Source organism: Macaca thibetana, chromosome 3 (genome assembly GCF_024542745.1).
Source record: "Macaca thibetana thibetana isolate TM-01 chromosome 3, ASM2454274v1, whole genome shotgun sequence".
In the NCBI taxonomy this organism is placed as follows: Eukaryota; Metazoa; Chordata; class Mammalia; order Primates; family Cercopithecidae; genus Macaca; species Macaca thibetana.
Window position 1 is genome coordinate 93,376,803 of NC_065580.1, and position 16,374 is coordinate 93,393,176.

At 41.2% G+C, this 16,374-nt stretch overlaps 2 protein-coding genes across 18 annotated transcripts in view; one reads left to right on the plus strand and one right to left on the minus strand.

Moving 5' to 3' along the window:
• NUP42 (nucleoporin 42) overlaps positions 1-16,374 on the plus strand; it is a 1,164,542-nt gene that overhangs the window by 860,876 nt on the left and 287,292 nt on the right. The gene's annotated exons all lie outside the window — the stretch shown is intronic.
• TOMM7 (translocase of outer mitochondrial membrane 7) overlaps positions 1-16,374 on the minus strand; it is a 540,985-nt gene that overhangs the window by 72,447 nt on the left and 452,164 nt on the right. The window contains exon 1 of one of the 17 annotated variants that reach the window (XM_050783171.1): positions 10,981-10,984. The exons of the other annotated variants lie outside the window; for them this stretch is intronic. The gene's annotated coding sequence lies outside the window, so the exon portion shown is untranslated. Of the gene's footprint in view, positions 1-10,980; positions 10,985-16,374 lie in introns of those variants that run through there. 17 annotated transcript variants of the gene reach the window in all.

A 16,374-nucleotide genomic window follows, 5' to 3' on the forward strand; every position in this document is an offset into this window, starting at 1 on the left:
AAACAATTGTTGGAAGCAAACTGTATATTGAAATGTATTACCAAAATCAAAAGTTAAGCAAAAAATAGCTTCCACGGATGGCTAAAAACTTTCTATTTTTACTGAGCTAAAGAAAAACAAGAAACCTAAAAGCTCCTTTCGGGCACCATTTATCTTTCTGTTAAACATCAATCTGATGTCATGTGGAAGGAGTTTTAGTTTCATTTAAAAATCATTTCTGTTATCTAGTGAAACAGAACAATTTCCCTTCCAGAGAAAAAGGGTATTTATTTAGCCAATGACAAACAGCTGCCATTTTCTCCTTTTTTTTTTTTTTTTTTTTTTTTTTTTGTTAACAGAACACCACTTTTGTTCAGGGTGACAGTGCACCTGTAACCCAAGGGGATAAATCACAATAGATATAAATTCCATATGGTGATTTCCTTCCCTAGACTCCCCTGTAGCTAGGATTGGCATAGGACCATTCTGGCCACTGAGGTATAAGTAGAAGTCTCCTGGGGCCTTCAGGGAACGACGCTGCTTTCTGCTAAATGGTGCAAGTGCAAGAGGAGAGTTTGCTTTTGCTCTTCCCCACCCACATCCTGTCTGTGAGTGTGACAGTGCCTACAGCTGCGGCAGCTGTCATGCAATCATGAATTGGCAGTGTCAGAAGCCAATCTGCTGAAAATGACAAGACAGATGGATAGATCAATATAGGGTCTCAATGGCATCACTGAGTGGCTGCACCAACACTAAATGGACAACTGATGCAATTCTTGTTTAGCCAAGGTTGAAGGTTCTTAAAATTGAAACCTTTGTCAGTTAAGTTTTATTTGTAGCCAGAAGCAATTCCAACTGATTCACAGACCTTTAATTACTAGCTCAATGACTACCCATACACCCAGTATCTAAATTCAACAACTTCTAATATTTACCACATTTGCTTTTTTCTCTGTGTGTGTAAGTTTTCAATATATGTGGAAGATAAACTGTAGACATAACACTTTAGCCCTTCAGCACGTATCTCCTAAAAAGAAGAACATTTTCCTTCATAATGACAATTCTATTATCCCTCCTAAGAATATTAATGATTCTTTGATATCATCTGAGCACTAGTCCATATTCAGTTTCCTTTATCACAAAATGTATTTAACACAAAAATGTGTTTTTGTGGTTGGATAAAATTTTCATATAAACGTTCATACAAATGGGACTTGGGATTTTGTTTTACTTTTTCTTTTCATTTTTTAAAAAAAATTTCATTAATTAATTTTTATTTTATTTTTTGAGATGGAGGCTCGCTCTGTTGCCAGGCTGGAATGCAGTGGTGCCATTTTGGCTCACTACAACCTCTGCCTTCCGGGTTCAAGCGATTCTCCTGCCTCAGCCTCCCAAGTAGCTGGAGCTACAGGCGTGCACCACCACACCCAGCTAATTTTTGTATTTTTAGTAAAGATGGGGTTTCACCATATTGGCCAGGATGGTCTCGATCTCTTGATGTTGTGATCCGCCCACCTCGGCCTCCCAAAGTGCTGGGATTACAGACATGAACCTTAATTTAGCTTATTTTTGTTTATTTATTTTTTGAGATGGAGTCTTGCTGTGTCTTCCAAACTGAAGTGCAATGTGCAAAATCTCAGCTCACTGCAACCTCTGCCTCCCGAGTTCAAGCGATTCTCCTGCCTCAGCCTCCTGAGTAGCTGAGATTGCAGGTGCCCGCCACCATGCCCAGCTAATTTTGTATTTTTAGTAGAGACAGGGTTTCACCATGTTGACCAGTCTAGTCTTGAACTCCTGACCTCAAGTGATCCACCTGCCTTGGCCTCCCAAAGTGCTAGGATTACAGGGGTGAGCCACCACTACTGGCCTTCTTCTCCTTTTAATAAAAAAGAAACATTCTCCACTCTCTCTGTCTGTGGCTACAAAGTTTCACTTTCTAGCCCATGCTGGCTCTGGGCCCATAGTGCCTCTGGGAAAATTGAAATAAAGTTTTGGAGTTAAGACTAACAAATCCAGCCAGGCACAATTTAAAGTTAATTGCTGATTAAAGTTAAATGCATAAAGCTGATTTACTTTGGAAGGCCCAGGCAGGTGGATCACTTGAGGTCAGGAGTTTGAGGCCAGCCTGGTCAACATATTGAAACCCCATCTCTACTGAAAATACAAATTAGCCGGGCGTGGTGGCGTGCACCTGTAGTCCCATATTCAGGAGGCTGGGGCAGGAGAATCACTTGAACCCGGGAAGTGGAGGTTGCAGTGAGCCGAGAACACATCACTGCACTCCAGCCTGAGTGACAGAGTGAGACTCTGTCTCAAGAAAAAAAAAAAAGACTAACAAGTCACCTAAAAGCCTCATCCACGTATCTTCCAAAAGTGTTGTAAGACTTCCCATTTTTTTTTGGTTTTTTTTGTTTTTTTTTGAGACGGAGTCTCGCTCTGTCGCCCAGGCTGGAGTGCAGTGGCCGGATCTCAGCTTACTGCAAGCTCCGCCTCCCGGGTTCACGCCATTCTCCTGCCTCAGCCTCCCGAGTAGCTGGGACTACAGGTGCCCGCCAACTCGCCCGGCTAGTTTTTTGTATTTTTTAGTAGAGACGGGGTTTCACTGTGTTAGCCAGGATGGTCTCGATCTCCTGACCTCGTGATCCGCCCGTCTCGGCCTCCCAAAGTGCTGGGATTACAGGCTTGAGCCACCGCGCCCGGCAAGACTTCCCATTTTTAAATTTACTTGGGATTGAGCGCCTGATGTACTAATATTCTTCTCAATTAGACAGTGAGCAAAGGACTGTGAACATTTAATGTGGAGTAAGGCGCCCTCTCTGTGAGGCAGGCTTCTTGACTAGGGGTCCTACCTGTATTCCACCTCCCAGAACAGCTCTACACATCACACTCCACAATTCACAAGTAACCGTGGGAGAAGATAAACAAGAGATGACATTTTTATCCACAGTTCTGGTAATTTCAATACTAATTGTGTATATGAAATAGTCAACACTTTTTATAACTATAAGAAAAATTAGGATGCACCCACACTCAGCAGAGATGGAAAAACAAAGTTAATTGTGTTGTGACATTTAAATTAATGAAATCCATTAAGATTTTTCTAGAACATTGCTACATAAAAGGACAAATGCTTTGTTAATTTTGCTTATTTTGTTTAACCTCCCATCCTAATTAAGACCACTATGCTCAGAGGAAGCATGCAATTTTAGGGTGACATGAATGAAGCCATAGTACCCCAGGAGAGGCCATGTGCCCCCTTTCTCAAGTAGAGCTTATTAAAGTTAGGTCTAACCAGAGGCTTACCTAAAGCACTCTTCTCTCTCTTCATTCATCTGCTGCCTGTGGCTTTAGTCTGTTTCTCCTCATTTCCAGAATTTTCAGGGTCATTTAGTTCTCCCACCATTACTACATGCTAGAAGAAAAAGGTTTCAAATAATGAAAAATGCATTCAAAACTATTACATGGTCCTAAACTGGAAGAAGTCAATGTGCTTTAACTTAATTCCAACTGGATCCCTCTAAAACCATTTATATTTCACTTATTTCAACTGTAGAAAGTTAATTGTATAATCTATTATAAGAGCTTTATTGCACATGAATAAAGTCATAACAATTGTCATCGACATAGAGGCCTATTATTAATGCTCAAAACCAATTATTTTGGGGGAAATATTCAACCAGCTATAATCAGAGACTCACAGATTAATCACACACACAAAAAGGTTAAAGATAGGTTTTAACTAAATTATCTGTGTTGTCATTCTACCAGGAACAATGATGTAAGTAACTTGTCCTTTAATTTCTTTTTTACTTTTTTTTTCTTTTTTATGGAGACAGGGTCGCGCTATGTTTCCCGGGCCAGGGAGGATCGAACTCCTGGCCTCAAGCAATCCTCCCTCCTCAGTTTCCCAAAGTGCTGGGATTACAGGTGTAAGCCATATCACCCGTCCCAGTTTGTCCTTCTTTAACATGTTAGTCTCTCAACTCTAATTTCTCAACAGGGTAAATTGATTATGTTTGGCAACTTATAACTAATGCAAGTTATAAATAAAAGCTTCATTACATTTTCACTAATATATATCCCTAAGAAGCAAATGCTTCCTCCTGCTAATGACTATTTGAATTCTAAATATAGTTCAAATAAGGAATTCTAAACGTTTAAGTTTGCTTACCGAACATAAACAGCAGTAGAGTTTTTGTCTTTCACTGGACTCCCAGAGGTCAGAGAGAAAGATGAGTTATAAAGCAGCGTAGCCACAGCTCTGCACCACACGCAGGTGTTGCTACCATGGAGCACTTTGAGTGGAACGTGCTGGAGGTGCAAACGTTTCCTGTGGGTTGTCAAAAGAGAGGCCAGCGGTTTCTGCCACCCGTGACCGCCCAGCACAGTATGCTCTGGCAGGGGCCATTCTTAGCCCAGAAGTCGCTGCACTGAGAGAAGGGCACACAGGGTGCAGCCAGTTCTGGGGGCTTGGACATGTCCAAAACATCCTTGTCTTATAAAAACCTAGGACACATACAGGAACATTCATTAATATTCTCAAAGAAGAATGTTTTATTTTGCACTTGGAAATATGTCAGAAATCACTTGGAGGCAGATAAGAGCTGGCCCTCTGCAGAGGTAAGTGGCTAACATACGCTAGATCTCCATGCTTAGAGGCTGCCCCTTTGGTACCCATAGTTCTCCAGGCCTTCCCAGGGCAACACTGTCCAGCACCTCTCTCTCTTTTCCTCCTGTCTTCCTTCAAAAGTTTGACTCTCATGTGTGGTGCCCCAATCCCTAGGCCACCAGTGCCAGCCAGTCCCTAAACAGATAAATCCTACTAAAAGTTAATCCCAAGCACAAGCTTTGGGCTGGTCCTCCTGGATTGATTGGCTTATTTTCTTCTCTCTCTCTTTTTCTCTTTCTTCTTCCTTTCTTCTTTCTTTCTTTCCTTTCTTTTTCTTTCTTTCTTTTTCTTCTTTCTTTCTCTCTTTCTTTCTCTTTCTTTCTCTCTTTCTCTCTTTCTCTCTCTCTTTCTTTCTTTTTTTGAAATGGAGTCTCCTTCTGTCACCCAGTCTGGAGTGCAGCAGCACAATCTTGGCTCACTGCAACTTCTGCCTCCCAGGTTCAAGCAATTCTCCTGCCTCAGTCTCCCAAGTAGCTGGGATTACAGGTGCCCGCCACTGCTTCTGGCTAATTTTTGTATTTTTAGAAGAGATGGGGTTTCACCAGGTTGGCCATGGTTGGCCAGGCTGGTCTCAAACTTCTGACCTCAGGTGATCCGCATGCCTCGGCCTCCCAAAGTGCTGGGATTACAGGTGTGAGCCACCGCTCCTGGCCTGATTGGCCTTTCCTCCAAGAGCCATGCCAATCCAGCCAAAAAGATTCCAGTTTTAATGAGAATTTCAGGAACCAGTATTTTCTTTTGGGTGAAGGGGAGAGGAATTGGGGATAGTTTTCCAGGTCTCTGGCTCATCACATAATAGATACCACTTAGTGGCAACTGTGGCCCAACAAAAACATTTTTGCTGTCCCAAGAACTTAGAGCATTGAGAAAGGACCCTCAGGGCACTGATTCCCTTCAGTGATGACCTAAAATATTTCTCCCAGATGGGTTCAGGTTGCTGAGACAGCCTCCACAGTTAGTCCATACATCTTGTTTGCAGTTAATGGCAAAGCTAAGAAATCTAAGATAACAAGGCTTTTACTTTATAAATGTGCAGCCTAAGAAATCAATCCAAAAATATGTAATGAAAGCATTCCATTTGACACATTCTAGATATATTATCTACATTTTGCTACAAATGCTTTGGCCTAAAATAAATGGCTTTGTTTGCAGAAATGCGTACCAGACATTTATCAAAACTCCTCACCCGTTGGAAAGTGCTGTAGTCGTGGTAACTGGAGGGCTTAGCAGCACCCGAGTCCTGCAGGCTGGCAAGGCTCCTCTTGCTATTCCACCACCGCATCTCGGGGCAGGCACGGGGCGGACACAGCCAGGCACTTGAGAAACTCACTTCCCATTTCCTGTATTTACCAGGTCCTGAGCTAGGGGGTTAAGAGGAAAGAGGACATGTCCCAGCTTCACCTTTGATGTACACATGTGGAAAAAAGAAGCAGGTGGAGTTACTCTTTCCAAAAGGAAATATTCAAAAAGTGCATGGAAATATTAATGCAACTTTGAAACGACAAGTGGTTTCTCTAGGCAGGATTCAGCAGAACTCGAGTCAGTACATTGCTCTAGGCAAAAACTTGACAGTACTGGGGCATGAGAGAAGAATTTTAAAGTGCTTCATCCAATGCAAATTTTCCCAATTAAAGCTATACTTTTTACATATCTGTACATAATAGATATAGAATAGACATGTTATAGATATATATACACACATAGGCATACATATATAATGTATACATAAGTATGTATATACATATTTAAACAAAGATTTCTATGATCTAATTCACACTTTCAGTGTTGAATCAGAGAGGCCTCGCTCATTATTAAAGAAATAATAAGGCCAGGTGTGGTGGCTCACGCCTGTAATTTCAGCACTTTGGGAGGCTGAGGCGGGTAGATTGCTTGAGGTCAGGAGTTCGAGACCAGCCTGGCCAACATGATGAAACCCTGTCTCTACTAAAAACACAAAAAAAGTAGCCAAGCATGGCAGCACGTGCCTGTAATCCCAGCTACTCAGGAGGTTGAGACAGGAGAATTGCTTGAACCTGGGAGGTGGAGGTTGCAGCGAGCTGAGATTGCCCCATTTCACTCCAGCCTGGGCGACAGAGCGAGACTCCATCTCAAAAAAGTAAAAAGAAGAAAGAAAGAGAGAGAGAGAGAGAGAAAGAAAGAAAATAACAGCTTCCTGAAAAGTACCTTTCTCTAACATAAAATGCAAAAATCATTTCAAAACTTACCACTTTATGCTGTCCACACCTTTAAGGGCCCAAACTGACATATCCAAAGTAAATAGTAACCCAAGAAAAAAGGGATTATTCCCTGGCTCCAGGCAGATCAGCCCTTATCTCCTTCAAAGAAAGTTTCTTGCTGTTTTTATTGACTGTTGTTTTAAATAAAATGAACAGGTAATTGAGCAATTGTTGCTGAGCTTGTACATAATAGTAGATGGGTTTTTACTCTCCAAATAAGAATATTTTCCCCTCACTGTACACTGCGTGATAGAATTATGCACTCGACTTAGTGACCTAGGGGCATTTGAATCCATAGGTAAAAAGACTCAAAGGAACTCGAAGAGAAAGCAATGGGGAAGCAGATTAGACAGAAGGTCTATCTGGAGGCAGCATTTTCTGCTGTGGATGAAATCATGTTTTCTAGCATGATACACTCCTCCTACAGACACTGGTCAGCATTTCTCCAGGCTCAAGAAGTGCCAATGCCTGTGTCCCACCACAGACTCTGGAGTGAAACTGCCTGGTTCAGATCCCAGCAGCCCTGTGGCCAAGGTCAGGTTCATTGATATATTTAAGCCTCAGATTTTCATCTCTAAAATGGGAATAATAATAGTACTTACCTCTCAGAGTGGTTATGAAGACTAAAAGAGAATGCATGAAGGTGCTTAGGAGAGTGCCTGGGGTAGAGTTAGAGCTCAAAAGAGCATAGCTATTGTCATTTATTATTAGTAGCATTTACATATTCAATTATTATTATTGTCATTATTATTATATTCAAGGTGTGAAATGGAAATCAATGTGAAGAAGTGGGCAATAAACACTTTTTGGGAAGATAACCTCACAAACATACTCTCTCCTCTCCCTGTGGTAGAACATGAACCCTAAAGTTTTGGGATGAATCTAGACTATCCATTGGAATTAAGGTAAAAGGCTGAGTCCCCCAGAGCATGATCCATAGTGTTAGGAACAAAGCCATCAGAGTGACATAGAACACAACGATAAATACAGTTTTACTCTTTTATTTTTGTTTAATTTTATTTTAGAGACAAGACCTGGCTCTGTCATCCAGGCTGGAGTGTAGTGGCATGATCATAGCCAGTGAGCAGTACAACAGTACAACCTCGAATTCCTGGACTCAAGCAATCCTCCTGCCTCTCAGCCTCCTTACTAGCTGGGACTACAGGCATGTGCCAACACACTCAATTATACTTTTTTTTTTTTTTTTTTTAACAGATGGCATCCCACTATGTGGACCAAACTGGTCTCAAACTCCTGGCCTCAAGTTATCCTTCTACCTCAGCCTCCGAAAGTGCGGAGATTATAGGCATGACCCACCATGCCCGGCCAGTTTTACCCTTTTAAATTAGTTCTTAAACAATTCATGCATAGATAGATCCTCCTTATAAAAATCCAGACAATTGCAGGTAAGGACAAATTGACCTTTGACCACCATCCTTGATCCTAGAGCCCTCTTCAGAGGGAAGCACTGCTGTCAGAGTGGAATCCATCCTTCCACACCTTGTCCATGGAAAAGTTTACACTGTTCATTTTGGTTCACATAAATGGACTCATACCCTATGCATTATTTTGCAACTGCTTTTTTCATTCAATAATGTCTGGAGCTATTTCCATGTTAGTATTCATTTTTTTTTTAAATGGTGCCTATTCCCAGTAACCACAATGGATTGCTTCAATAGGCCTGATGAATGTCTCTCCCTTGCTGCTTCTGTCTATTGCAGAAGTCATTGCTTTGTGGGGGAAATGGCTTACTCGCCTGAGACACTAGACATTTGTTCTTTCGCTCTAGCAATTCTAACTAGAAGTGAGATCTTGCATTAATCATTAGACCACCCTGAAATTCGGTTCCCTTATCTATTAAGTGAGCGTTTTGGACTATATGGTTTCTAAGTTTCCAAACAGCAATGATAATCAGTGTTTTGGGTATTGAGACAGAGAAAAATGATCTCTTTCAAATGTCAGAGTGAAAAGTCACGTGAATGGGAAAAGCTGATGATCTCTGAGGAGGTTATTCCTACCAATGCTTCCCACAAAGTCAGGTCTGTTCCTCACCTATACTCTGGCTTACCTTGTTCTTTTAATGCATGTCTAGTATTTAATAGTATATGAGCTTTATTTGACATCACCAGAGTCAAGATATTTTTGCATAGTCACAGATACACAAATTCCTCTGAAGGAACTTGGTTGAAAATAATTACAGCTGGACCATTTATTGGGGATAAAATTAGGATGTCAGAAGACAGGTTTGGGGAAGTCAGTGCTAAAAGGGAGGGATTTGAGTATCCTAAAAAGTGTGTTCAATCATTTATTTCTTCAACACTTATTGCGTGCCTACTATGTCCTGTGGCCAGGATATTAAAATAAGGAATGAAGACCATTAGCCTTGGTGCTTCCAAAATCTCAGCCATTGCTTGTTTTCTACCCACAGGGTGTTTGTGTTATGGGGCAGTTCTTTCGCTCCCCTGTGTATCACCAATGTACTTTGCTGTAAGAGAGATCAGATGAAGCCTTGGAGAACTGCTTGTTAGCGTAGATTTGTTTTTAATGAGAGTTTCCTTTAACCCCACTATTAATGTTTAATCAGTGCAGAAGGAGGGTGGTTGGCAAAGCTCATTTTATCACTCTTATTGTTGCTGGAACATAAAAAAATTATCATTACTGATACCAAAAAGGAAATGTTGTTTCACCAGGAGATGGCAAACTGGGACCTACTGTGGTGTGGATGAGCAGTGATGTCATCGAGGGTGGAGAGTGTGGAGGTGGATTGTGAAGGCTGCAGTGTTGAATGAGGGTGAGAGGGGACCTGGCAAACATTCTCCTACCTTCTTCCCTTTTCCTCTGAATGGCACTAGGTTGTAAAGACCTAGAGAGTTCGTAGCGTAACCTGCCAGTGTGTACCCTGGGGTTGAGCCCTTGGGGAAGCTAAGTTCCAGTCTTTTGCCCCACATCCCACATTCTACTGGACTTGTTCACAACCCCAACCACATTCCCACTCACTTAGATGTGGTCTTAGAGCTCCAAGATTGAAGGGCGCCCACACTTCTTTTTTTTTTTTTAATTAAAACATTTTTTTGTAGAGACAGAATCTCCCAGGTTGCCTAGGTTGGTCTTGAACTCTTGGCCTCAAGCAATCCTCCTGCCTTAGCCTCCTGAAGCACTGGGATTATAGGTGTGAGCAACCATGCCCAACCCCAACTCGTTATTTTGCTCCCAGGTTCAGCCTTGTCTGTGGAGGGAGAGACACAGCACAGAACCTCCCAACCCCATCTGCTTCTCTAGTTAACTAAGCAAGTCAATCCTTAGCCTCCAGCCCTTTGGCTCCCTGCCTGCATACATCAAACAGATTTAGAGTAAAGCTAGCATTGGATTAAATCCCAGTGTTCTTTAATAGAATGCTAAACATAAATCCATGGAGGGCTAAGCGATTCTTCCCCTCCCCTTGTCTCCCACCATCATCCCCTCCCTCCCCACACAAATTGCACCAGTTTAGACCCTGCCTTCCTTACACCTTTATCCCTGCCTATGAACTGCTTTGAATTTTTGTCATAATTGCTATATGACTTTCAGGTATTCTTGAATTTTTTTCTCCACATAAACCTTATTTTTCCCCCAACAGTGATGTAAACAACCTTGGAAAGTTTTGGAAGCATCATTTCTATATTTTAAGTCATCACACTTCCTCTGCTGACATTCATTCATTGGTTCATAGCTAGGGGCCATAATTTAATGATTTGCCCTTTAGATCTCCTACATACATTGCTATTTTTCTAACCAACAACATGCAAAAAATGGTGTAAGGGCAAAGACAGCACCAAACACCAGCAAGGCCGTGAAGCTGTTTTTATTATGATGATTTCCTTATGTTGTACAGACTGTGGCATCCAGCTAGACAAGCTCCGTGGTTAATATTATATTTGAAATGGAAAAGATTCCAAGTTCTTCAAATTTGCATTCTCAAAGTCTGTCTTCTTGAATTCCTATATTTTAAAAACAATCTTCTGACACTTAAGATCGTATTTAAACCGGCTTTGCAAATTCCAGCAAGAAACTGAGTCCACATCATTTGAGGTGGTATTCTGTCGATTTCCCTTGCTTCCCCCTAGCCAAAAAGATAAGTCATTTTTAAAATTGCATAATTACTTAAAAAATGTTTAAAGTATTGAACACACAGCGAGCTAGGCTCCCTGAGAGTTATGATACAGAAGGAGAAAGGGACAAAAGGATACCATGCCAAAAACTGGAAGAGGGGAATTGATAAATTGAATATGACTCTAAAGCAATGGAACAAAGCAAATGTTAATAGGCAGACTGCAATTCTGGCTGCCCTGGAGGCATTAGTTATTTCTGAGCTAATCCTAAATTAATTTGCTCAGAATGACCACTATGGAGCTGCTTTAACAGACACAGTTCTGCAGTTGCATGATTCCTACATATGACAATTAGACAGCAAGGCTAAAGCAGAGAGCTGTCTAGCAACTGCATAGCCCAGAAAGAAACAACTCTGGTTCCAATTTACTGACAAACTCCTGACTTGCTGAAGTCTCAGCGTCTGCACCTTAGTTTTTACCTTTTATACAATTGTCCTTTGGTTACTGCATGCATTAAAAAAAAAAAAAAATGTTCCATCGAGCATTCCCTGGCAGAGAAGAAAGGCCTTTCTCCCATTTCCATCTTCCACACTAAACTTCTCTTCCATTTGTACTTTTTTCCCCTCTTCCCAAAGGAGGGCCTTCTGTGACGGTCTGGGAGTTCAGAGTGTGAATCACTCCTTATTAGCTCTGAACATTGGACAAGTCACTTTACTTCAGGCAGCCACAGATACTCAAGAAATATTTACTGAGTTACTATGTTTTCTAAGAGATAGGGATTCAGGGGAGAACAAGACAAAGCCCCCACTTTATAAGCTCACATACTTATGATTGGAGAAACAATGAATGGGAGGACAAAGAGGCACTTAATAGAGTGTCAGAGGGAGGCAAAGGTCAGCAGTTGGAGTGGGGGAAGGGTAGAGAGTGAAGGAGGGAGGTTACTTTGGATGGAGCCACCAGGAAAGGCTCTTCAGGTGATGAGGTCTGAGCAGAGACCAATTAAGGTAAGAGAGTGAGTCACATCTTGGGAAGAGACAGCCATTGCAAACACCAAGGTGGGACTAAGGTTGGCCTGTTCCAAGAATGATAAGAAGCTTGTGTGGCTGGAGTGAGGTCTGTGTGGGACAGAGTAGAAGGAGATGAGGGAGGTATGTGGAACCAGGACATATGCACCCTATGGACCACTGTGGGACTTCTGATTTTATTCAGTGACAGGAAGCAACTGGAGAGTTTTAGCAGAGGAGTTACGTGATCTGATTTTGTTTTATAAAATTGGCTCTGGTTGATTTTGTCAAGAGTGGACTCCAGAAGGGTAAAAGTACTGCTTACTCCATGGAAGCAGTAAGACCAGAAAGGACTTTATAATAATGACTGTGGCAAGGGATGATGGTAGTTCACTAATGTATGAGGGTAATGGTAGCAACAATTGCATGGCACTGTTGTGAGAATTAAATAAGATAGTACATGCAGGTAGCTTGACATTGTGCCTAGCACATAGTAATAACAGTGTTAGCATTGTTTGTTTGTTTGTTTGTTTGTTTTGAGGCAGGGTCTCACTCTGTTGCCCAGGCTGGAGTGCAGTGGGGTGAGCTCCTCCTGGGCTCAAGTGATCCTCACACCTCCACCTCCCAAGTAGCTGAGACTACAGGTGCACGCTACCACACTAGCTAATTTTTGTGTGTTTTATTTATTTATTTATTTATTTTTGTAGAGATGGGGTTTTGTCATATTGCCAGGCTGGTCTCAAACTCCTGAGCTCAAGTGATTCACCCACCTTGGCCTCCCAAAGTGCTGGGATTACAAGTCTGAGCCACCACACCTGGCTTGAGCATTCTTATTGCTATCACCATGATTATTATTTTGAGGTGATTCTTCTATGCCAACTCCTTTTCTAAGCTTTGACACTCATATTGCTTGAGGGATTCCAAATGTTTCTTTCTTTCTTTCTCGTTTTTAAAGATAGGGTCTTGCTTTGTTGCCCAGGCTGGAGTGCAGTGCACAATCATGGCTCACTGCAACCTCTGCCTCCTGGGCTCAAGACATCCTCCTACCTCAGCCTCCCAAGTAACTGGCACACACCACCATGCCCAGCTAATTTTTGCTTTTTTCTTTTTTTTTTTTTCACTCTGTCACCCAGGCTGGAGTGCAGTGGTATGATCTTGGCTCACTGGAACCTCCACCTCCTGGGTTCAAGCGATTCTGCTCCCTCAGCCTCCTGAGCAGCTAGGATTACAGGTGCACACCAACATGCCAGGCTAATTTTTATATTTTTAGTAGAGATGGGGTTTCACCATGTTAGTCAGGCTGGTCTCAAACTCCTGACCTTGTGATCTGCCAGCCTCGGCCTGCCAAAGTGCTGGGATTACAGGCGTGAGCCACTGTGCCTGGCCAATTTTTGCATTTTTTGTAGAGACTGGGTTTCCTCCTGTTGCCCAGGCTGGTCCAAATACTTCTTAATCTCCTCCAAGCACTCCCTTGTGTGTCCAAGAAAGCTTGCATACAGGAAGGTTTATGTGTTTGGTCCAAAATGTTCACAATTCTCTGTCAAGGCCATTTTTATTCACTGTGGTTATAAATCCTGCCACTTATGACCTTAGAGAGGCAGCATGGTAGCGAGTCCTGACATGGCACTGCTTCCCGGGGCATCTGGTGGTTGGTGGGGAGGGGCATTTCTGAATGTCACGATGGCAGGTCGGCAGTGTTGGTACTTTGAATGAGGTCTGGGGATGTTAAATGAAACAGTCCTGCACAATCAATGATTTTCCACCCAGACTCCCCATGCTGTCCCTCTGGAAAACACTTAGGAGGCAGGAAAGTCTCCTTGCAGGTTGTACATGGGCCAACTCCAAGGAATTTGTACAGCATCGGGGGGGGGGGGGGAGCCTAGGGATGCTGGCATAGAGGAAATATCCAAAAAATGGGAGAAATTTCCTCCACTACCTTCTTGGGAGGTTAAGGATCTCCAATAAGATAATGTACATATGTATTTATTAAGTTGTAAATCATCATAAGGCTGACCAACCTGTCCCTTTGCACACACAAGTTGCTAATGAGACAGAAAATAGTCTCTGCCTTAGAGAATTTATAATTCTATCATCAGTAATAAGTAGCTGTACCTTCCTATTAGAGAAGAAAGTGGGCAATGTGCTTTCAAAATTATGGGCCTGGTTTTCGCAAACCAAACATCTTATATGTAATTAAACTTTGCAAATGCCAATTCTTTTTTCCTCGAGTTACGAATATTTCCACAAGTATATCCATATTGTACCAAAATGTATTAAGTCAAAGATACTTAAAATACTACTTAAGCTTTTAAAAACAAAATGACATGTAACATGGTTTATGACACCTACCTTCTTTTAAAAATGGGAAAGGAAATAGCCAATGGCCCAAATTAATCTTTTTGTTTCTCTTTTGCTTTTTTGTCTAAAGAAAAGTTACGGTTGTCTCCTTTATGGCAAAATAAATCTCAAGAGAAATTCTGATCTGCTAGAATAAAATTAAACTGATTCTTTATGAAATTTCATTTTTGTAGTCAGAAAATAGCCACTTTTGGGCATTCATTATTTAATCACTCATTTGTAGATAATAAGCATTATCTACTATAGGCCACTTTTGCACAGACTTTCAAAATTTATTCCAAGGGGCATTCCTAGCCTAAATAAACAACAAAATGGGAATAGGAGGCATGGGCAACAAATACTAGAAGCTACATTTAACGTAATTTTTTGAAGGGGATAGTTTTCCTTTATTGATAAGATAATTAAAGGGAAATAACAAAAAAAATAAAAGAACTGTGTTAAAAATGTGCTGAGGTTAAAATGTTGGCACACTAAGTACATTCAACAAGCTTAATGACCATGGCAGGCACTGACCACTGTTTACTTTGTATTCACCCTCCTTCTTTCCTACTAACAAATACCAAACAAAGAGAATCTCCTGTTTCAGTGTAGATGGATTCATCCTCCAATTCCGGAATGTGAATCAAATTTGTCTAACCTAGTCACTATCCATGGACAATGGTTGGTCTAAAGGTAGTGATTAAACCCAATTTTAGCCAATGACATGTAAACAGACATCTGCTAGGTAAGCTTCCAGGAAAACCTTTGAAGCGCTGTATTAAAAAGGCAAGTTCTGCTTAGAGATGTATATTATAATTCTTAGAGCAATCATTAAAATAGCAATACAAAGAAATATAGCTAAAAATCAAATAGATAAAATTAAAATGGAATACTAAGAAAATTTTTTTTTTTTTTTTTTTTTTGAGACGGAGTCTCGCTCTGTAGCCCAGGCTGGAGTGCAGTGGCCGGATCTCAGCTCACTGCAAGCTCCGCCTCCCAGGTTCACGCCATTCTCCGGCCTCAGCCTCCCGAGTAGCTGGGACTACAGGCGCTGCCACCTCACCCGGCTATTTTTTGTATTTCTTAGTAGAGATGGGGTTTCACCGTATTAGCCAGGATGGTCTCGATCTCCTGACCTCGTGATCCGCCCATCTCGGCCTCCCAAAGTGCTGGGATTACAGGCTTGAGCCACCGCGCCCGGCCAGAAAATTGTTTAAAACAGTAAGATAGGAACAGAAAAACAAAAAATGAAGGGTACAGATGATGAGATGATGAAATGGTAGACCTAGATTCAGCCATATCAATAATTATATTAAATGCTAATGATCTAAACACATTAAAAAGCAAAAATTATCAGAGTGGGTAACAAAAGCAAGACTCAACCATATGCTCTGTACATAATACCATCTTTATTTGTGTCTTCTCTAAGTAAGATATTTTACTATAGTTTAATTTTAATTTTAATTAAATATTTTTAGTTTAATTTTTAAAAATTTAATTAAAATATTTTAATATACTTATTTTATCAATTTCTCTAAGTAAGAAGACACAAATAGGTTTGAAAGTACATGCAATAAAAAATATATACTGGCCTGACATGGTGGTTCATGCCTGTAAGCAACTTGGGAGGCTGAGGCAGGTAGTTTGAGACTACTCTGGGCAACATGCCAAAACCTCATCTCTACTAAAAATACAAAAAAGTACCCAGGTGTGGTGGTTTGTGCCTGCAGTCCCAGCTACTTGGAAGGCTGGGGTGGGAGGATTGCTTGAGCCCAGGAAGTTGAGCTGCAGTAAGTCATGATTGCGCCACTGCACTACAGCCTGGACAACAGGAGTGAGACCCTATCTCAAAGTAAAAAAAAAAAAAAAAAAAAAAAATACACCGATAATTCTCAATAATTCTTTTTAAAAAATGTTAAGCAACTCAGAGGAAGTCAGAAAAAAAAATAAAAAAGAAACTAACAGAAAACTAAAAATAGAAAAAAATAGAATGAAAGATTTAAGCCCTGACATATCAATAATTACATTAAATGTAACTGGCATAAACACACCAATTAGAA